The 23911-nt window shown below is 36.5% G+C and overlaps 1 long non-coding RNA gene across 1 annotated transcript in view; it reads left to right on the forward strand.

The window, feature by feature from the left end:
* The first annotated feature begins 2349 nt into the window (after nucleotides 1-2349).
* LOC148414071 (uncharacterized) overlaps nucleotides 2350-23911 on the forward strand; it is a 46370-nt gene continuing 24808 nt past the window's right edge. The window contains exon 1 of the long non-coding RNA XR_015867658.1: nucleotides 2350-2491. This is a non-coding gene — a long non-coding RNA (uncharacterized LOC148414071). The remainder of the gene's footprint in view (nucleotides 2492-23911) is intronic.

The raw sequence follows: 23911 nt of genomic DNA on the forward strand, positions 1-23911 counted from the left end.
TTAATAATTAATCCTTTATTTTTGTGAACGATGAGTCCGACGTAAGCGACGTAGAAGAGGAAGCGGCGCATCGTCTACTCACGAGTTGGGGGAGTTGTTTAAAAGTGAGGCAGACGATGAAGATTTCATTGGATTTAGTGATATGGAGTGAAACTGATAATCTGGTAAACTTGTTAGCATGTTCTTTATGCTAGAGTTATCTGAATAACTCTTCATATGTTAGGTCCTTATTGGCATTACCAGGCATGTCAGTCATGTAACGTTAGTATACTAACACTTATACACTTATTCAGCCTGTTCTCTATTTTATTTTTATTTTAAATTGCCTTTCAATATGACATGTTTTTGATGTTGGATTTTATCAAATAAATTTCCCCCCAAAATGCGACCTATTCTCCAGTGAGACTTATATATGTTTTTTCCTTCGTAATTATGCGTGGATTTTATTTACTCTAAAGACTCGATTATTCACTACAATTTTCAGTAGAACACAAAATATACTATTCTTTGCTATATAATATACTATAATTTATGCACAGAGGGTCCTGAGTTCAGCAGAACTTTTACCGATAAGATAACGGATTTAATTAATAATTATGAATGCTGAAAAGTGAAATTGCATTTCTGGAACAAGGTCGGAATCCTCTGAGGCAAGCATGCTAATCAATCACTTCGCCATATCTAAAAAAAAAATCATTTTAATTGTATATTACTGCCACTGGGAACATGTTTACTGCAATGCATATTAAAATTGGTACTCAGCGTCATCTGTGTTTTACATCGGTATTTAGTTCAGTCCATTACAGATCGTTATGAATTCCAACTTCTATGTATTTTCACTGTTTTCATTTATTTTTTCCCATTCTTTTTGCTCTATTTTCGATCGTCTTTTCGTCTCCGTCCACTGGCAACCCTCGTTCTGTCCGCCTGCATTGCCAGTAGCCAAACTCCAACAATGGGAGTATATTAAACTCTCCTGTTGCACAGCAAAACTGCTCCAGCTCGATAATGCATACCGATCCATCATAGTGCACGACTCAGCAGCCGAAGCGGGCAAGTTAAATAAACAAAACAGAAAGCATCGGCTTTAGCCGAGACAACCGTTTGAAAAATTCCCAAAGTAGAGAAAAAAAAAAAACAGTAAGTAACAGACAGATTCCTGAGTTGATAACTTGTCTCACAGTTATCTACCCAGCTCGCTTGCTGTATAAATGTGTTGAATTTCAAGTTGCAAGGTCACCATGACAGCGGCATTCTGCTATTAGTAGAAAACACACACGGATATGTTCCCTATCACTTTTTATCAGCAGCAATAAGAAGCTGACTATTTGTGACAACACAAATCACCTCATTACAGCCTCTAATAAAGCTCTTCATTTATGACTTTGTGTTCGTGGCTTAAATATCAAGTACGGCAAACTAAAGCTAACGCCGAGGAAAGAAATCTAACATAGGGAACTCAACACAAAGTAATGCACTGTAGTTGTCATGATGAATTATCATCCAAGGACCAAATGTTCATGGTCAATGGAATTGGATGAAAGCGGGAGCAACAATACGCAAAGTCAACAGTATATGGGGGAAGAATATAGTGCAACAACAATCAAAGAAAGAAGTTGGTTTTCGTAGCGGTGGTTGCGTAGCAGCTAGCTGCGATGCGAGTCCTTTTATAGCCATCACATCACATAACAGCCAACATCGACAAAGTCATAAAAAAAAAAAAAAAAAAATCAATTGCTGATTAACTCATTCAATCCCGAAGACGTCTTTTTATGTCATTTTTTTTTTTTTTTTTTAAGAATTCATACTTGAATTCAGATTTAATCTTAGGTATTCTTGTTTTTCTTTTTTTTTTGTTTGACTAAAGTGGGGTCTAGGAATGGCTGGTATTAAGTAATCGATTATTACTACTACTTAATTACTGGTAATTAAGTACTAAGGGGAATATAATAAAAACAATCAGCTAAGTCAGCAAACTTTATTCATGGGGTACAGATTTTAGTAATACAATATAAGCGTTCTCATGACTGCCAACATAAATAAACAGCTGTTTTATTTGAGCACTATCTTAAGAATGCAGGAAAATACCTCTAGATTACTTTCAAAGATGTTTAGATAAATGCCAAAATGAATCAAGAATTTAAAACAATTATGATCAAATATTAAACTTAAATATTTTAATCAAATTGCAACCAAAACCTTAAAATATATTGTTTTGTTGATTTAACTACTGTGCTATTTTGCATTGTTGAGTTTACAAACACACACATTAGTTTACGCAGTCAGCATCTGTTGTCATCTTTTTTTTTGGAAGTGCCGTAAGGAAGTCACTGTGTGTTGAGACTTGTTTGAGGTGTCCCAAAACTTTCCGTGCACAGAACAGGTATATTCCTTTGGGTGTGAAACAGTCGACACGTTTATTTTTCAACTCCTTCCAAAAACTCATCCCTACAATCCAGCGGTTCAGAAGACTCTTCCGAAAGCAATTGCCGTAAGTCTGTGTTTTTATCTGTTTTGGCCATCGTTGATCTAATTAGCATATGAAAAGATCGCGACCATGCTGTTTAGCATTGCAGTAGCTAATGCTAGCATCAATGCAGATCCCTTCACACGGGTTATTTATGGCACATTATTAGTTTAGTAATGGCTAATGCTTATTTAGTTTTTACTGTTAGTATGACTCTGCATGTTCATGAAGCTCACTTCACTAAATTTAGATAAAGTAGCAAGACGCTCAGCTTTATGGCTCGTGAGACAGCGCTCACGGACATGTATCTAACACATTGTGATAACAGTACAGTTATAAATATTATTTGATGTGATCGATATATTAAGCGCACCGGATTAGAAGGCGCGATGTCAGTTTTTGAGAAAATTTAAGGCTTTTAGGTGTGCCTTATACTCCGGAATATACAGTCATCAAATAATTTGATAATCAATATGTTGCTGTATTAGTACTAGCCATTTTAAGACACAATTGAAAAAGTTTTAAAAAACATGAATTAGAAAAAAACATCAATTAGTAGTTGGAATTTAATGTCTTGAAATGTAAAATAATGCCTTTTGATTTGAATGTGTACATTTGTCAATCACATCATTTTGAGTCGAAAATTGTTTCGTGTCAAAAGTTGATTTTGAATGGAATGTAGCCCTGAAAATCTGATATGAATCTGAATCGAGGCAAAATCGTGAAACAGGATAAACATTCTAATTTCAGCACAGCCCTATCTGCAGTTTGCAAAGTGTTTTCATAGATTTTCCGTCCACTGTGCTCTCCTGCCAAGGTCCATAAACATTGCATCAGATTCCTGAAAAAATTGCCTGTAGGTATGAATAAATTAATATAACGAGTTTTGCTTCTTCATGTGTCGGCCCTGAAATTGAGAATTGCTCTGTCCAGGGTGCCAAAATAGATAATATTTCAAATATAACAATGAATTGGGACTCCTGTACATCTTTAATTATTTTTCATATTAATTACATTGTATGATTTGTCCTATCTGTATCGAATGCTGGCAAAATCACAAGACAAACATGAAGCCACAAGGTAAAGCATTAACACTGGCAATGTTTTTTTAAACGATATGCCGTGGGTGAAATGGAACAATGGCATAAAACAGAAGCCTAATGTATTGGCTGAACCGCCGGTGTGATAACTGGAAATGAATGGAAAAAACAGGAGGTTATATCAGACATAAACAACGCTTTACACCCACGCACGTGCATTAAAGTACAGCAAATGGTGACATGAAAATCAACACCTTAACACATTCGCACACATACACGACACGTTCGCAAAAATAAATAAATAAATAAATAAAAAACGGAGAAAATGAGCATTCCAGAAAAAAATAACACACACACACACACACACACACACACACACACACACACACACACACACACACACACCTTTTCTGTTCAGGCTCAAGAAAAGCAAAGTATTCATATTTTCATTTACCCTTTATTAACCATGACAGAATTAACTAATGACATTACAGTCTGATCAACATTTATTGCAAAATGAATGAATGAAAGACGAAATGACATCACTTGGCAGGACTTGTTAACTTTAACACTATATATATATATATATATATATATATATATATATATATATGTATATATATATATATATATATATATGTATATATATATATATATATATATATATATATATATATATATATATATATATATATATATATATATATATAAAACTACAGCACTCCATATATTTAGTATGACATGAAGAAAAAGGAAGATGGAGAATAATTTCGTGACTTTCAGCATTGCCGTCCATGTCAATACAAAAGGATTTATTATTGGAAATGGAATGCAGAAACTCTTCAAGCAAGTCGTTGAAGTCTTTCAGAGGAAAGAAAGAAAACTGTATTTTCTTTTGAAATAAGTGCTAGACAACTGTTTGGGTGAGTCAAGCATTTGATTCATTTATTTTTTTATTTATAACATGTTAAATCTTGCCTGCTTTAAGGTGTCACATTCTGTCTGGGTTTTTCCTGTTGTGGGTTTATTTTGTGAACTTTGTATTATTTGGCTTTTGGGTTCATGTTATTTTTCCCTGGCGTCTGTCGTTAGTGTAATTTGTATCACCTGTCATGAGCGTGTTCCAGCTCTAGTGTCTTCTCCACGGTGCCGCTCGTTCCGTACAGCTGTTCCCTGTTTGCGTAATTTTTGTCTTTTAAAGTGCCAGTTTATAGTTATTTAGTTGTCTTAGGTCTATATTAAACATCGCTGGTTTTGCCCTCAGCGGCACTTGTGCCAGTTCCGCAAATTCCGCTATTATCACTTTTGATCCGGCGTTTTTTTTTCGTGTTTCGCCCAGCTTCTGCGAGTAATAAACATTTTTGTTGAGCTCATCTCATATCCTGCCTCTCTGCATTTTGGATGCAGCTTCCCATACCCGTCACCAACATGCCGTGCCGATATGACACTTCATGAAACTTTGCGGTCAAATAATTTAAAATTATTATTAATTAAGTTAATTTTAAGTTTTGGCAGTATCACGTATAATGATAAGTTTTAATTGCTGATACGGGTTTATTGATGTCTAAATGCGCCAGAACATAGCATGTGTAGCCCAGTAATGCGTACGTGTGCGCATGACGGGTCGAATCACTGAAGGCCTAAGTGTGAAATGCATAGACCGCCACTACAATATATATATATATATATATATATATATATATATATATATATATATATACATCTTGTTATTTACAGTAATTCAGGATAATTATGATTTGATGGAATGTTATAGAAGTTATGAAACATTTAAAATAAGCTCAATAAGTTAAAAAAAACAAAATAGCTGACAATTCATATTGTTTTACATTCTGTTTTAATGTGAACGTAACATTCATCGCTCGCATATAACTTGCTCAAATGCCACAATTACAGAAAGTAATCAGTAAAATATTGCAAACATGTCTTGTGGTCGACCCATCTATTATTCTGCCATTTGTGAAAAATGTAATTTCTTGATGAAGCAAATTTCAAATAATTGATTTTTAAAATGACAAATAATTAAACAACCTACACGATCAGGCGCACCTAAAAGTGTTAATTTTTTTTAAAAAGCTGATGGTGTGCCTTATAATCAGATGTGCCTTATATATGGATCAATATTGAGATTGGGATTCGTAGATGGGCAATGAACTGATAAAGTAAGCTTTGCCTGTTTCATTTGTGTGTTTGTGTGTTTACAGTTGAACAAGGTTGGTCATATTGACATTGAGTTATTATGCTATTGAGAGTTTAGAGCTATTATTTGAGTTATTATTATTATTACTACCTTGAGTATTACTATATTGTGATTGCACTGGAGGAAAAGTGCCCTGATATAGATGTTGCACTACATGTTTTACCTTGCTGTTTAAAGATAAACTGTCACGGAAATACTAATAAAAAATAAAACATAAGACAGTTGTCTATTCATTTTGGGAGTGAATGGAGCTGTCAGAAAGCTGGTTTGTAATCTAATAAAGTTTAACTGCTTCTACTGTTGCGCCTTATAATGCGGTGCGCTTTATATGTGGAAAAAAAGTTTTAAAATATGTGCGGAAAATACGATAATTCAAGTTATTGCCAAGCTATAATCTATATTTGTAAAACATTTACAGCTAATGACACGCTAATAGGAGTAAATCATTTCACATGAATTCCTATAGATTTTTAGATTTTAGATTTTTATTTTTAGAAGAACCTGGATACAAAACAAACTGCATTGGCCCTTTTTTAAGCTTTCCTTTTGGATCATTTTTCCAGTATATTGAAAATGAAAAACATAGCTGTATGATGTTTTACTGCCGACAGGGCCGTTACCATAGCAGAGGATGTTTTTGCTGGCTATTTCTGGAAGCATTCCCTTGCTCTTTGCAACTGACTTGCACTCACGTCATGACATTCATAAAATGAGTGATTTATGTGCAAGGACAAAAGAGAAGACATCAATTAATCTCCAAAGGAAGTTCCCTGGGGGATTTGTCATGCCCAAATGCATGCGATACAAAAGTTGAGAAGTGGGACACAGAATATAACAGCAACCACAGTATCATTTGACTACTCAGTTTTATGATTTTCATTTGCACAAAAATAATATTGGTGAAAGGGCTGCAATATTTTTATATTTTTGCATTCAAATATCCAACTGAAAATTCGGAATAATCTGAATAATCATAATCTGAATTTAAATAATAGGGTATTTGCATAAAAATCCAAAATACATATTTTTCCTTGGCTATAGAATCATTATGATTACACTCAAACATTTGAAATTTTAGACAAATATCTCTGCATTTGGTTTATGAAAGACAGTGACATCAAAAGCTGAGTAGTGATTTTTGCTGGCCTGGTTTGTTAAAAAATGATCAGTAGGAACGGCAGCTGTCTCAGTTGAATCATTTACATCTGTTAAACTGTCTTTGAAAAGTAATCAGGTGACTTTTGCCAGCCAATATGGGGCAGATTGAAATTGGCCTTCTCACCACGTTGGTGTCGTGTTACTGTCATGCATAGCATGAACACTTGTTGCTCAGATTAGCGTGATTTTTTTTTTTCCTGACAGTGCAGTGGTTTTCTATTGAGGTTCTATTGAGTGTCATCATCATCTTATGAAACAAAGTGAAATCAAAACCACAGTACCGATTTACACTGGCTAAAAACAGAAAAACTGAGGAAGCCTGGTTTGTAATAATGTGATCAGTAGAAATGGCAACTGAGTTATTTAAAGGAACAGTGTGTAAGATTCAGACCGTTTTTCATTAAATAGGAAAAAAAATAAATGATTGTAAATTGTAAGTCTAGTTATCATTAAATTATATGACATGGGGGTGGAACTTCTCCGGAGGTGGCCATGTTTTTTATAGCTACGGACAATGGTAAATGCAGGACCTGCAGCACCTCCTGCTGTCCATAATGAAGAACGGTCAAAATCTTACACACTATCCCTTAAAGTCTATTAAACTGTCAATGAAAGGTAATATGATGGCTCTCCTCAGCCTATATGGGGCAGTTGATTGCTGCTCGCCACCAACGCTACTAGCATTTAGTGCTAGACGCTGCTGCTAGCACTGTTAGGTGCTAACTTTGGAATTGCTGCTAATTGCTAGTTCAGTCTTTTTTAACCTTTGTGGCAAATTATGATACAAATTATGGAAATTCCTTTGATATTTTTAAATGAAATAAAATAATCAATGGGAAAAAAAACACTAGGAAGCGGAAATTTCCAGCAGATGATTAAAACATGTAAAACATTTCAAAATGCAACAATTCTGACATTTATGTGTGATTGCAGCTGGACGTGGGAGATTTTGTGTACAAAAACAAATCATAAAACCCTTATAATTAAAATTTTTGAGATTCATTTTAATAGGATTTATTACATTGGTTTTCCTGCGATTTTTGCAATATTCTGTTGAGTGGCGATCACACTATGTCAGCAAATTGAAAATTCTTCGTTGACGTGTGTCACCTCAAGACACTCGGTAGAGACCACCAGTTAATGGCTGTGTCTTAAAGTGTCATCATCACATCACAGACTACAAAGACAGACCATACCGTTTTTTACTTTTTGTGGGTGTTCTTAAAGTTAACTTACATATGTATGGATAGAACTGATTCCACTTAACAATTTGAGTGGTTGAAAGAAAAAATATTCATAAAAACTTTAATTATTTCACCTTTAAAAGCATTTACAAAATTATGAAAAAATGCAATCTGTATAAGCATCCTTAATAGCCTTCATGACTATTTAGTGTTGTTGACCTCAACATTTAGTCTAGTTAAGATTTTATACCTTGACACACTGCCGGAATCTGAATTAAAGTAAAAGCGTACCAATGCAATGATGCTCTTTGGGAAAGAAAGCAAGGTATATAAACAATCTTTTCAACGGTTAGCTTGACTTCTTCCCTCAAGCATTTTTCAAACACAGTTACTCAAATTACCCAAAGACTTGTTTCATCCCGAGTAATTATTTTTGATGGTAGTAAAGAAGCACCATTATGCTAGATTCCCATTGATTTCATTTCCATTTCAACTATGGATGTCACATGACAAGAAAGGAAGGCGAATATACAGTTAACATGTGCTTGTATCAAACAAGTATTTTACGAAGATTACAAAGTCCAGTCACTGATTGCTTAGTCGTTCACTCGCCATCTTCCCCGCAGGCAAAATGGGTCCAGTACGATCGCCTTGATTACGAGATGAAAAGAAAAACAAAGAAAGGAGGCGGATGATCAGACACTATTGAAAGAAGCAGATGAGCAATGGTTCTATTGAGATTTCAGCGGGATAATGAAGTATAAATTGTCTTCGGCTAATCAATAAACCTTGCAGTGTATCTTGCACTCTGGTGGCTACTTAGCGCTTTTTGAAACCACATTAGCATGTTAAGAGTCAACCAAATGGGACTCACAGGGACTTGCTGTGATTCAGTGGCCCAATAAAAATGAAAGTAATTGTATTATAACGATACGCAACAGAGGTTTTTTTGGACATTACCAGTTCAGTGAGAGTCTTCCATGATTTATACATGAGCAGGTGACAGATCTGTGCATAGTTATACAAGAGTAAAACAAATATAGAGAACATCATCATTAACAGTTAAGTCCCAGGATGGCTGAACGATATTGTGGCAGTAATTAGACACAAATAACAACGAGACACAGAGGAGACATTGGGGCTAATGATTTTTTTTTTTTTTTTGTGACTGATAAGGGCATTCCTCGAACATTAAGTCTAATGAGTCAAGAATTCTTGATAATCGTGATGGGCTTTTTTCACGCTAACCTAAATTATGCAGTCAAATCCTTATGAGCGTTGGCTATGTTTTTTATTTTATTTTTTTACCATTTTACTGTAGGCATGGATCGATATTAGGCTTGGGTCAATTAGATTCTGGAGCAAATGAGCAAATATCACAATGTCATGGTCATAATCTTACAACTATTTTTTTTTTCAACTGAACATGTTTCATTTTATTTTCGAACAAAAATAATGAATATTTGGTACATTAAGAACTGTTTAACATGTTAATTACAAATAAATCAATCAATACTTGAACAATACTTCTTTTTTTTTTTTTTTTTTAGCAAGTCCCAGGGGCCGATAAGAAAAAGACTTCCTTCTTATTGTCCATACAGGCCAAAAAGGTAAAAAAAAAACAAAACAAACAAAAAAAAATGGCCATCGAATCATTTTCAGAGGCAGCTTTTTGAGTCAACTCTGTATGCACTAGTGATACTGTACCATAATTATTGACAAACTGCACTGTATTTCCACGAATGTTCATTGTGAGTCACAGGAGACTGAAAAAAATATTGAAAAGAATACATTATCAAAATAATGTGTATGTAACTTGAATATAAACAGAAAGTATCAAAGCGAAAACGTTGAAAAACAGAAAGTAGGGAGCTGAAATTTGACCCAGATTTCATCATAGCATGACCATTTAGTAATCACACGACCAAGAGTGTGTCATCCCATAGCTGTAATACTGCAAAAACGAAGAGGAAGAAATCGACCCAAAATATAATCAAAATGTTGTTAATATTGTTAATATGTGTTTTGATTAAAAAAAAAAAAAGAGCACTGGCACTAAGTTTTGAGATCCATCTTTAAAGATCAGGGAAGAAAAAGCATCATGACTCAATTTTCATTGGTAAATTTTATCCAATCATCTTCTAGATGTGGCAACATCATCAAAATTCTGCATATTTATTGGTTTAGACACACAAAGGTGTTATATCCCTTATCCATGATGCTTAGGACCAAAGCAGTTTAGGCAAAGACCTCCTTAGCAAAGACCTCCTTATTTCCCATGCATGCCAAGATGAAAAAAAAAAACAAAAAAAACTTCGATTGCCATCGAATAATTTTCAAAGAGTCGGCTTGTTAAGTCAACTCCACAGGCAACCAATCATATTCTGCCCCGTTTAAATGAACGCTGTTATACTGGACTGTCCTGCGGGTTTATGAAAGCTTTTTTGATGACTGAAAATAAATCTCTGATTTACTCATATTGATCAAACGTCATACACATACCATTGAACCTGATAGGTTTCAGTGCTGCAAGAACCGATCTGGGCCACGCTCCTGTGCCTGGAAGACATAAGACAATGCGAAATAAATCAGCATCGAGATTGGGAACTCTGCACTTGGGAGTCCATCGACAGCACCCGGGACGATTAATACAAGCTGACAAGGACCATATCAAACATTTACAGCCTTGTAAGTGATCCGCTGTGGCGCAGTGAACTTCTTTGATAGGACGGTTTGAAATTGCAGGGTTTATAGTTGAAACCCTCACATCAATGAATGTTTCACTAAAAGGACTGCGCCGAAAAACGTACTTCACCAGACTCCTGTCAAATATGTATCAAATGCATATCTATTGCTAATGACTAGATTGACAAAATTAACTCATTCAATCCCAACAACATGTTTTAACGTTATTTTAAGGGTTCAGGCAGTCAATCCCAGGTACTTTTTTATATCTTTTTCAATTTTCAAGTGTGGATAAAGCAATGACTAAGAATTGAGTACTAAAGTAATCAATTAATTTATATTTTAAAGTCATCAATTGCCATAGGTACTTTATTATATAAATAAGTAGGTCCTTTAATAAGTTTTTTCCATGTCCTGTTATCTTTCTCTAAAGATGTCTAATTAATAGTGTTCGAACTCGGCTTTGTGAAGTCCGCTGATTAGTATTATTTTCTTTTTGAGTAATCGTTGAGCGACCTTTTAACCCGTGCATTAGAGATCGACCGATATGGGTTTTTTGGGACCGATACCAACTATTAGTAGTAGAGGACGCCGATAACCAATATTTGGAGCCGATATTCAATTGCAGTAAAAGTGTAAAAATTGCCTTAAAAAAAAGAATGATCTAAACACTGAACATCATTGAAATGCCTAAAACATGTTGATTAAACCACACAAATAGCAAATAATAGCTCAAACGTGGAAACGCGTCTTCGGCAAATCAGGAGGTACTTCAATACGACGAAAATATACCTTAATATCAATACTCAATTGTTTTAAATATAATAAAATTGAACTCACGGCAATCCTGCCTGATATTTCACCGAGAATGGCGTCAGATAGTATTTTGTTCGATTACTGCGGCCGTCTGCAAAGCCGAAAGGGAAATCCGTTATGGGCAGAACCGGTAGTGCTTCTATCAGGAAAACCTTTCCTTTACTCAAACAAAACAATAATCATCCATCGAAATACAACAATCATTTAACAATATGGAAACAATTTTCTTAGCCTTATTTGAAACGAAAAACAGCCTGTTGAATCAGCCTTAAAGGCAACACATTTACATTGATTCCTTCATATTGGCCGGTTGAACTAAAAAAAAAAAAAAAAAAAAGGCCGATACCGATATATGTCAAATTTCCAAATATTGGCCCCGATAATCAGCCTGGCCGATAATCGATCTCATAATCGATAGTCGATCTATTTCGTGCATGTATAGGCACTGTATCGTTTTTTGCGTTGATAGGGACCGGAATCCCCCCCCCCCCCCCCTCCTCCCCGCAAAAAGTGAAGCCCGCGAAGTAGCGCCTCCTCCACTTTTCAATTTATATATATATATATATATATATATATATATATATATATATATATATATATATATATATATATATATATATATATATATATATATATATAAATAAAATACTGTATGCACACTCAGATTAATGAAACCAATTTAAGGGAAGAAACTTTACTGTTATAAGAAGCAACACCAGCAGACTTCAGCAAAGCGTATAAGCAAGGCAATCAATGCGGAAACTGATCGAAGTAGCCGACAGGAAGCTGCATGATCCCGTCTCTGTTTCACATAAAAGGATTAGCGGTTCGCATGGGAAGATGAAGCAGATTAGGGGGAAGTCAGCCAACGGGGTCCGCCTGTTGATCTGGGTTTACTGTTGGACCCGGATTACACAAGGCTACGGATGCTTTCTGCGAAATTGAGTAGCCTTTCGAAGTCGACCTTCAACTGCCATTTGTTGCTATTCAGACAAGGCCAGCTGACATTCATAGCTTGGGCTTTGCAGGCACACTGCTGTTTTGACAGAAGCTCCGCTCCGCCTTGCCGGGCAGGGGGTGCTTGCTGTGGGTCATGCCCCTGCGGTTGGTGTCTGTTACAGCCTTGGGCAATCGTCGGGGTGCCGGCAGTGAGAACCTGACAGGACTGAAAACACAATGTTGTTACACTACGGTCCTCTTTGGACAAAAATCCACCTGACTAGCGTACCGTTTCCGTTGTTTTCACATTGATGAGAGGCACACGGCAGCTCTAGCCCCTAACATGGGAATGCAAAAACAGATGGCAACTAAAGTAAGATCTTTAGATGCAATCTTTTTTATACATATTGCTGAGTGAATTAAATACTCATTCAGTCCTACATAGAGGTGATTTCCTTTTCTGCTTCGAGCTTTATTTTAAAAATCGAAGATGAAAAATGAGCTAATTTGTTATATTGAGATTTTGAAATTGGCATAACGCTGAATTGGGTGTTTACAAGACCACTTAACTAGCCAATTTTAGCAGTAAAAAGTTAATATTCTGTCTATGATCAACTATTTTCATACCAGCTTTTTTTTTTAGATACTCCTATTGCCTAACACTTGAACATATTTGGAAAAAATGCACTGGATATATCTTGCGTTTTCAAAAACGCTTCTGTCAGTGAAATTAGTTCTTGATTTTTGAAAAGACTTTTTTAAAAAAAAATCAAACCTTTAAATAAACATTTATTGGGTTTATAGCTTCCATTAAAATTGTAGTCATGATTGAATCATTGATTGAATAAAATCAAAATGTTACTTTTAGGCCATATCACCCAGCCTCAATTTACATTTATATTTGCTATCATTTATACATAGTACCCATCTTCATAAAAAGACAAGCCCTGCTAAGATCTAGAGGTCACTCTCCAGCATCCCTTCCACAATCACTCTCAGTCTAGCTTGGAGCGGGAATTGGACTGCCTATTCCCATCTTGTTTGACCCCATCACTGTAGCTACAGCCTACAAGACAAACAACCACGATGACATTGAGCATCGATTTCAAGAATATTTTCTTCCTTTGGATGCACATTAGGGTCTCTCAAGGGGTAAATTCCAACAAAGCTCCTTAGGACTCAGGCTTGCTGCTGATTTCTTTGTGTGTGACAATCTTTACATCTGTGAGCGTCTGACTCCACCCTACGTATTCATCCGTCTTCCTGCCCTTTCCGTTCCCTGACATGCCGGTTTCCTGACAGAGGGAGTAAGGCGGGTTAACTGTGGAGGGACACACATTCAACCCCGTCGGCAACAAAGAATTTCACTGTCAAGTGCAGTCAGCTCAGAATTAGAACGTGGAAACGGAGGAATCTTCTGGAGTTACGGCCAGGCACCAAATTGTTGGCCGGATATTCAGCTGGTGATGCGTTGTGGGAAGATGACGAATACTCTTGTCATCTTAAAAGCAAAAATCAGGAGAAATATTGACGTACGATGGACATGCGTGCTGCACACTGACTCACTCAGCCTTAGCTGTCACTCTTGTTGTCTGTCACATGCATGCCGACATCTTCAAGCTTTTGTGCCCAAACAACTCCTCTGCCCAAAGGAGACGGGACAAAATTAATGTCCATTCAGGCCATGCACACAAATATCTGAGGAACCCTTAGCCATTTTAGGATCTGTTTACGCTAGGCTCCCGGCTGTCACGGTAGCTCTGTTTGTCCAAAACAGTTGGTTGTATAATTTTGGACATTTCTGGTCTGTATTAGTCATGTCTTGTTAAGTTATTGTCACGGATATGGGGGGGATGGATTTACCGTGTCGTGGAGGCTCAACTCCTCAATACTGTTCGACAAGTGGTTTACAAAGAAAGCTAATACAGTGGGCCCCCGGTTTACGAGATTAATCCATTCCGCAGGTGGGATTCATCATGCGAATTTGCTGTATGGAAGGCAATCCAAACCAATATTAAATAGCTAATGCATGTAAAACCCTAGGTAAAAACATTAAAATTGTATATACATATTAAAGAATGGTATTAAAATAGTATAGTAAGTGCTATGTATATATAATATACATGTGCGCAAATAAATAACATCATAAATGAAAAATATATAAAGGATTTATTTACCTTTAAGTGGTGAGACGAGCTTGTTATGGTCATATTCCTTAGTGAGGGTAGCCAAGGCTAGGCTAGGCTATTTTAGCCTTCCTTGTATTTCTTGATTATTTCCAGCTTCGTTTTCATATAAATCTTTTTCTTACTTCTCTCTTTAACATCACAAGCAATCCCCTGGCTAACCTGTTCAAGTTGGAATAAAGCAGTAAAATGCACAATAAATACGTAATCCAATCTTTAGCATGTGGCCATTTTGACTGTGATGCCGGCCAATAGCAGACCAGCATTGAAGTGACCTAGGCAGTGACGGGTGTATAAAGGTATGAGTGCCGACACATCCAACATGGCAGTCACACACGCACACCGACCGCCATTTTGGATGTGTCGCAAGGCGAAAGAAATGTCGTACAAGGGACAAAAAAACGTTGCGGTCCACATCATAAGGTGAAAAAAACGTGAGGGCGGGACGTCGTAGACGGGGGTCCACTGTATGTTCGTTTTTGACCAGTCATGTTCAGGCGAAAGTAGAATTCCCAGAATTAAAATATGTTATACACTCGGCTCAGGAGGTCATTTCTGTCATGATTTTTATATTAACATTAAATTATTTTTGTAACATTTTTCTGTTATTTAGGTGTAAACTGCAAACTTCACTGTAAATGTCAACACGGACTTGCGTGGGAGAAATTGGACTTCTTCCGGAATGTGTGGTCATTGTTTTTAATATTATTATTATGACTGTATTTTCTCATTTGATAGAACTACGTTGTTAGTTTTTGTACTTTAATGATAAAAGTCCACCTCCCGCCCAAGTTGGTGTGACAAGACGATGTGATCTCGTTTGCTCCTTCTTTGTGAACACAACAAGCAATCTAACTGGCTGGAGACCAAGCAGTCAATCAATGTACTTTGACTAGCTCTGATTGGCTGGATTTGTGGTACATTCGTAAAGTGTGCTCCACACTTGAGCGCGCAAAGAGTACACAACTCGAGCGAGAGAGCGGAGAGCTAAATATTAAGCGAGGTAGAGAGTGCTATTGTGAGCTTTGTGTTATGATTTGTTTACCATTTTTGGGTCTACGACTCAATTCAGAATCGACTTTTGATTCATAACAAGTTTTGATCCAAAATTATTCCATGTGTACAAGAAAAGACTCCAACTGCTTCAGTCTGATTTGAAAGACTGTCAAGAAAGAGGCGACAAAGGGTTTGAGCAATTTTTGCAGGAAGCAAACGTGAGGCTCACATCATGTAACAATGACATATCTGTCCTGGAATCAATCAAAAGTCATCAGTGAGTTTTTACACACTTTAAAATTTTTTGCTTGTTAGCTCCGATTATTTTTCGACCTCTTCTTGATGAGCAGTGGACATGTTTTTTACTTGACTGTCCCTTGCTAAAATTAAAAATTTAATACCTTAAACCAAGCTGCTACTGATTGATTGTACTGACTAGGTTATATAACTCATTTCAAATGCTTTTTTTTCGAACAAATTTTGGAAAATGGCTCCACAGATTTGTGGCTAGCTTCTCATTCAACGTTCTTGGCTTATGCACATTTTGCAATGTTAAAAACAAAACTTTTAATATAACATTTTCAGAGTTTCTAACTATTCTTATGCTATTCTCTGTCACTCTACTTTGTCGCTCTATAGCACATCTTTTTTTTTTTTTTTTTACTGTTGCTAGCTTTAGGCTAACTATGATAGAAGTTGACTCAAGTTTGCATGGAAAAATATTTTCCTTCTCTTAACCCCAAAGCAAAGAAAAACAACAATGGTCTCTAACGACATTCTCTTTTTACTTCTGGCTCGTAAATGTTCACAGCACGCTAACGTGACAGGTAGGAGGTGATAGTTAAAATGGAACTGTAGGCTAGGCAGGGCGAGAGAGCAAAACTGAGCCCTCATCCTGCTACATTTATATGAAATTAGTGTTGGAGAAAGCTAGTATATAAAGACAAAAACATAAAAACAAAATTGAAATACTTTTGCATCGACAGTATATTTAGCATGTAGCCAGAAAAAAAAAAAAAAAACATGTCTGCACTGTATTTCTAACACTTGCAGCTAACACATTAAAGGTAGGAATATCATTAACATATTTCACCACACATTCACACGATTACTCACACAAATGAGGTATGGTTGTACAACTCTCCACCCACATTTACAAATGTGATTGCTAAAACTGTGAGTGGTAATATGTGCCACCTACTGCAACAAAAAGTTTTGTCGAGCAAGTGGAAAAGATGCTTGTCCAAAGCGTTATTGGCCTTTGTGTGAACCATGTGATTCCGGAGGGAATAATGTTTTTTTTTTTTCTTGTTTTTGTTTTTTTTGTTTTGGTTTTTTTGCTGTTTTAGCCGTTTCAGCATAACGAGCTGCTAAGACTTAAAGACAAACTAGAAAGATGCGGATTAAAATTGTATGCAAGTAACCCTCTCAGGCCTTTGATTTATTTCAGTGGCAAAGGGGACAGCAAAGGGAATGTGAGATAATGTGAGACAGAAACTCTGCAAATCATGCAAACAGGGGACGTGTGGAAGCAAAGCTGATAGAGTGAAGAGATTTCATATTTTATTTTTCACTACAGTTATTTTTATTTTGCTTCTCTTCACATCAAGGTCAACACTCATGAATCTTATTGGTGGTGTGAAAATCAAACACGGCTAAAAAATTTGGGCTGAAAATCCTGATTATTTTTGTTAGAGTTCCTTCGTTTTTAGCATTTAATGGCGACTGGAAATCCCCCTAAATAAGTGCAATCCGAGAAGTAGAATTCGTTCCCCCTTGCCCATGGACATTGTACGTACATAAAGTGTATGAAATGTGTTTAATAAAATCTTGCCTACTTTTCTTTTGTATGTCCAGTGGTCTCTCGACTGTAGTTTGAAGGTGGAACAGGCACGTGTTCTTTTTGGGAACAATCTGAATTTCCTTTACAACACACATCACATGGTGCATCAGAGTGTGGTAATTGGCTGGTAATTCGACCTGCAGCCCCTAGCACTAACCGCGCCACCCTTTTTCCCCACAATTTTTAAAGGACTGGGCTCAGCCTATGTCCCCCCCCCCACAGACACACACACACGTTCAGTACGTCTCTGCACAGCTCTGTCACTCACAGCCACAGCACAGCTTGTAAGAGTCAGAAAGAGTTGGTGCCAAAAGGCTCTTAAATAATGCCATGACCCCACCGATGTAGAATGGCAAGACGCGGTTTAGAAGGAAGCAAAAGTGCTTTCATTTGCTGAACAAGATCGAGTATTAACAGGCTGTTAGATTCTTCAGACTTCATGCTAGGACTGAGTTTGTGAGTTATTGCAGAACATCGGGTATGCACTGCTGGGAAATACCTGTCTTTGGAAAAAAAACAAAACAAAAAACGCTGAAAGCAAAAGGTGAAGCGAACTTGCCGTCAACAGATATATCAAATGCAAAGGAGAACTTTATTTTTTTTAAACACACCCTCCAAGATCAAATCTGAACACTTAAATGATACGGAAAAAAATTATAATGATGGTGAGTTGACGTAACTGCTATTAATCATGAATACATGTGCATGAATCAAGTTAATCTACTAATTATTTTTAATAAACTGTCACTAAAGTATTGAGGGTTAATTTGCATTTAAGAACTTGATAAATTCACTCATTGTTCAGTTTTCATCGAAGTAGAGTCACCGAATGTGCTCCACTAAAACAATAGGTGGCTGTTCAAGGACCTAGATGATGATATTTTTGCCATTTTCACAGTTAAATATATGCATATAAACTACATTTGGCACGTTGGTGATTTAATTCCTTATTAAAAATGAGTTTTATTGGACTGACATTTCAAACCAGGAATTAAAACGTCTCGTTGACGGGCCATGTTTCTCACCGTGTGGTTTCCACGCCCCCTTTATGATGTCGTTCAATGCCGCCGGGCATGAAACATTCATCGAGTTGTCATCTTGACCTCTTATCCTCATGAGGGTCGAGTAGTGAATGGAGGAGCTAAAACAAGGAGTTGTTTTGATATGAATATTCAAAACAGTGTATACAGACTGCACTTGCTGACACATTCCTCCTATCAAATTTGTCCCCGTGGAAACCCAGTATTTATGACAACAGTTCCGTCCGGGAGTGACTGACATTGAATGTCTGTCTGTCCTAAATACACATTTTCGCCACTTCTGCATTTTTTACAGTAAATTGTTGTAGCTAATAAATGAAAGTAGCGGATGGCTACTTGGCTGACTCGGTGCAAAATCTTCCTCCTCAATTCCAGAACTAAAACTACAAGACGTGGATAAAGTTGGAGGGTATTTTTCTCCTGCATGGGAAACAATGTATCAGCCATGCAGGAGAAAAGCACTAAAACGCTCAATTTTTATGGTTGGGCCCTTTTAAGACAATTCTATCTAGCGAATCAAAAGTTGCAAAAGTTAATGATGCATCCGGTCATGGATCCTTGAGCTGCAGCAACGTCTCAGCTGGAGCCAGGACCTTGAGCTGCTGTTACTTTGGGCTGCCTTGACCTGAATAGCCTGTCGCCATGGAGCTTCAGGGACACCTGAAATAAGAGGGAAGCGGGGTAAACAAAACATGAATAAGAACAGATCGATTTCTCGACTTTTCATTTGAGGCCGCTATTAGATTGACTGAACGTGATCATGCTGTAACAAGAAAACACTTCATGAAAATGGCAAATTGGTACAGTATAACCAAGTTCGTCTGCTTCAAGATGTCAAAGAAAAGTGACACAAAATAATAAAGCAAATAGAAAACAGCCTAAGATACATTTAGAATTTGCACAATATCCACAAAGCAAATGTTTGCATTTAAAGCTTTGATTATATATGAGCAATAACTATAGAAATCAGAGCAATTAAAACCTGAGTGATGTGGAAGTGCATATGTGAAATTAGTCCTACCCAAATCATTAAACCCTAAAAAAAGTTGTTTGATTTCAGCAAAGTATTTAAATGACATAGTCCTCTCATAATGCTATACAAAAGCAAGCAGACAAAATTGAACATGCATAACATGCTAATTTAATTAGTTTGACGTTGCACGCCACTTGCTTGCAGATCATTTAAACTGTTTCAGATTTCAGACAACATTGATGTGGTTTCTTTTGTGCCGCAACATAATAAACTATCAAAGCAGCATCGATAAACAGACACAAATCAGTGCACACTTCGACCTAGCGTTTATCCCGACAACAAAACAACCAAACCACTATTAGGACACTACATTACCTGTACTGGCAATTTTCTGTCCTCTTTATTCTGTTTCGATCGCAATAATTGGAAACAATCTCACTTTGGTACCACTTACAAGCTTGCAGCTTTTAACTGCAAAGTGCCCCCCCACTCCCACGTCGCCAAATTTCCCCAACCATTGAAATTGCTGAACTGAACATGACTCATCCGTAAGCCATCAGTTGTTTTCAACAATTTCCTGAGCCATTGAGACTAAGTTTATTTAATCTAATGATGAGCTGTCAAAATGAATCGGTTAATCTGCAGCTAATCAATGATCAAATTAATCGACAACTATTTTATTAATCAATAAATCCTTTATAGCCATTAACTTAAAATTGCTCAAATCCTCTGATTTCAGCCTTGCAACAGTAGTCATTGATTCATTGAAAAGGACCATTTTTTTATGCCTCATCAAAATTGAACATTTGCAAACATCTGGTTTTGCTCTTAGAGTATTAGAGGGGTTGAACTTGGATTTTAGTTGAGGTTAGGGTAAGGGTTAACGATTAGCAAACAATTTAAAATTAAGTGAATTATTCACAAATCATATATATATATATATATATATATATATATATATATATATATATATATATATATATATATATATATATATATATATATATATATATCCATTTTCTAGAGCCGCTTATCCCCACAGGGTTCGCAGGGTTGCTGGCGCCTATCTCAGCAGGCTTCGGGCAGTAGGCAGGGGACACCCTGAACTGGTTGCCAGCAGGGCACACAGAAACGAACAACCATTCACGCACCAATCACTCCTATGGACAATTTAGTATGTCCAATTCACCTGCCATGCATGTTTTTGGAGTGTCAGAGGAAGCCGGAGTGCCGGGAGAGAACCCATGCGGGCTCGGGGAGAACATGCAAACTCCACACAGGAAGGCCGGAGCCAGGTGGATTTGAACCGGGACCTTTGAACTGTGAGGCGGACGTGCAATCCAAATTTATGTTAAATAGCTAATGCATTTAGAACCCCAGGTAAAAGTATCAGAATTGCGCATACATATTAAAAATTGGTACCAAAATAGTATAGGAAGTGCCACATATATATAATATACACGTATACAATCAGAAAACATCATAAATAAAAAAAAAAAAATGAAAAGATTATATACCTTTGAGTGGCACTTGTTATGCCCATATTCCCGAATAAGGGTTATCGTCAGCATCATTTCCATATAGATCATCTTCTTCCTTCTCTCTTTAACATCACGAGCAATCATGGGACCCATGGCTAACCCTTTCAACTTTGAATTAAGCAGCAAAATGCACTAAAAAATACTTTTTTGTAACAACTCACAATCGAACAAAGCTTAACCGTCCCACCATTTTGAAAAAAGTGAGGCCGGCCAATAGCAGACCAGCATTGTAGTCACATGTTGCATGGAAGCAGTTAGACGGCAATAGTAAAAAGGTGCAATTGCCTAAAAACTGGCGCAGATGGAGGCAAAACAATACAAATACAGCCAAGCCCCTCGGCTCATGACAGTGTTTTTGGTCGCATAAACGGGATAAGTCATTAAGAGGGGATGAAAAAACTCAATATTCCACGTTGCAACATGAAAATAAGGTAAATCAGGGATGTTGTAACACAGGGGTCCACTGTATTTACTTTTGGACAACACAACACTTTTTTTTTGTTTGTTTTATTTGCTACATAGTTTCCAAAAATTTTACTGCTACCACATTAAGGAAGACTGTACTTACACTCAGAGGGATTGTACACAAATAAATTGTTCCTCAGTGTAAAACAACAGTCGAGAGCCAAGCTTGCATTCAAACGGTATTATTGCACAGTTCTGGAGTCCAAACTTTTAAGAGTGAAAACTTTTGAGAACAAACAAAGGATAGCAAAAGTACTAGAAAAGATCATTTTGGAAAACTAAGTCAATTTATTTAGAGCAAATTCTGATTCCGAGGCAAGCATCTCAATAAATTGACTATTTTTACAGAACTTTATCGACAATAAGATAACGAGACAAAAGTTAAAGCAAACTCGAATCTAGTTTGGCCCTAGAGTTGAAAAATTCCTCCCTCTGATTTTAATTCAAAGACAAGTCATGAACTTTTTATGTACGTTGGTGCAACTTCAAGCTTTGGCTTTGAAAGACCAAGATACTTCCTCGCTTGTGATGAACCCTGTGAAAATTGTCGAATTAAATCTCTTCAGGCAGAAACAACAAGGATCAGACTTGCACAGCTCTTTGAAAGATTGCTATGGAACACCCCCTCCTCATTTTTTTTCTTTTTTTCTGTTATTCCCTTAACCCCCGTGCACACACTTTGCAAACTATATACATTGCATTTTTCCCTAATTTTGTAAATGGTTTTAAAGGCGTAACAATTAAAGTTATTTATGAATATTTTCTTCCTTCAACCACTCAAATTGGTCAGTGGCAACAGTTCTATCCATACATATGTAGGTTACATTAATTAACACCCACAAAAAAAAAAAAAGAAAAATGGTATGGTCTGTCTTTGTAGTCTGTGATGTGATGATAATACTTTAAGACACATCCATTAACTAGTCTCTTCCGCCACTTACTGTCTGAAACAGAAGTCATCAAAGAATTTTCGGTTTGCTGACATAATTTGACTGCTTCTCAACGGAATGTTGCAAATATTGCAGAAAAGTCAATGCTATAAATCATATTAGAATGCATCTCAAAAATTGTAATTATAATGGTTTTATATGGTCCAAAATTTGGACAATTATCATTTTGTACGCAAAATCTTGCACGTCCAGCTGCAATCAGATAGAAGTGTCAGAATCGTTGCATTTTCAAATTTTACATGTTTTAATCATCCGTTGGAAATTTCAGCTCAAAAGTATTTTTTTTCATTTATTGTTTCATGATATTATAAAAAAAATAAAAAAATAAAAGGAATTCCCATGAATTGTAACATCATGCCACAAGAATGTCAAAGGATCATGCCAAAAGATTTTGTACCAAGTCAGCCGAGTAAACAGCAACATTTTAGTTGTTACTGTAGTTACTAAAATTTACTGGAACATGTGTCAGTGAGTGCAATCTATAGACACTGTTTAGTGTCCTTTTTAATATCAGTAAAACTCTCATTTTTGGCTCCTTCATTCACTCTTGTCAGAATAAGCAGTCAAGATGTTGGCTGGAGGATATTTTGTGGCTGGCGGCATTGAAAAACATCATAAAAGAGGCATGGCAGATGCTTTGTTGCAGGTGGCATTGAATGACATAATAAAGGGGGTGTGGCAGCTGTTCTGAGAGGTGCGGCTTCAGTAAACAATACGTTTCACTACCTGGTTAGAAATGTCAGTACCATAAAACTAATGTTTAATAAGAAATTACATCATTTCTGTGCATTTTTTATATGCATATATTTAACAGTGGACAGTACAGAAATACATGATCTAGGTCCTTTAAAATGGCTGACTTAGCTTGAGATAAATGAGTCATAATACGTTTTCCTGCTCGTAGCCACATGACATTGGTCATCTAACACAATTCTGCTCTTAAGAGGTTGCTCCAGTATCTGTGAAAATGATGTATATTAACGAGCCTGAATCCTTGGTTCACAAAGTGTAATTCTCATTACATTCCGAATCCAGGCAGGGTACGGACAAAAGGTTGAGAATGACTGAAATTAATCTTTTCTGCCAAACGTTTAGTGGCAGAGCTTGTACTCAACGCTAACGGCTGCTTGGCAGACTCCTACCGTACTGTGATTATGGAAATTAAAAACAGTTGATTGATAGTGTAAAGTGATGGCTTTTTTTCTCAAGAAAAAAACAGTGCCGTGTTTATCAAAGCAATTATGAAGGTGCTGTCAGTTTTATCGCGATACCGAGCTCTCAAGACGGCAGTACCTAAATAACACTGACATTGTGTCAACCGCAGAGGGATGCTTGTTTTATAACATTGTGTGATGTCTTTCCATGTCAACAATGTTTAGTCTCCTGTAAATCTTACTCTAAAATCTCACA

This window comes from Hippichthys cyanospilos, chromosome 13, assembly GCF_059441005.1.
Source record: "Hippichthys cyanospilos isolate Australia breed blue-spotted pipefish chromosome 13, RoL_Hcya_1.0, whole genome shotgun sequence".
In the NCBI taxonomy this organism is placed as follows: domain Eukaryota; kingdom Metazoa; phylum Chordata; class Actinopteri; order Syngnathiformes; family Syngnathidae; genus Hippichthys; species Hippichthys cyanospilos.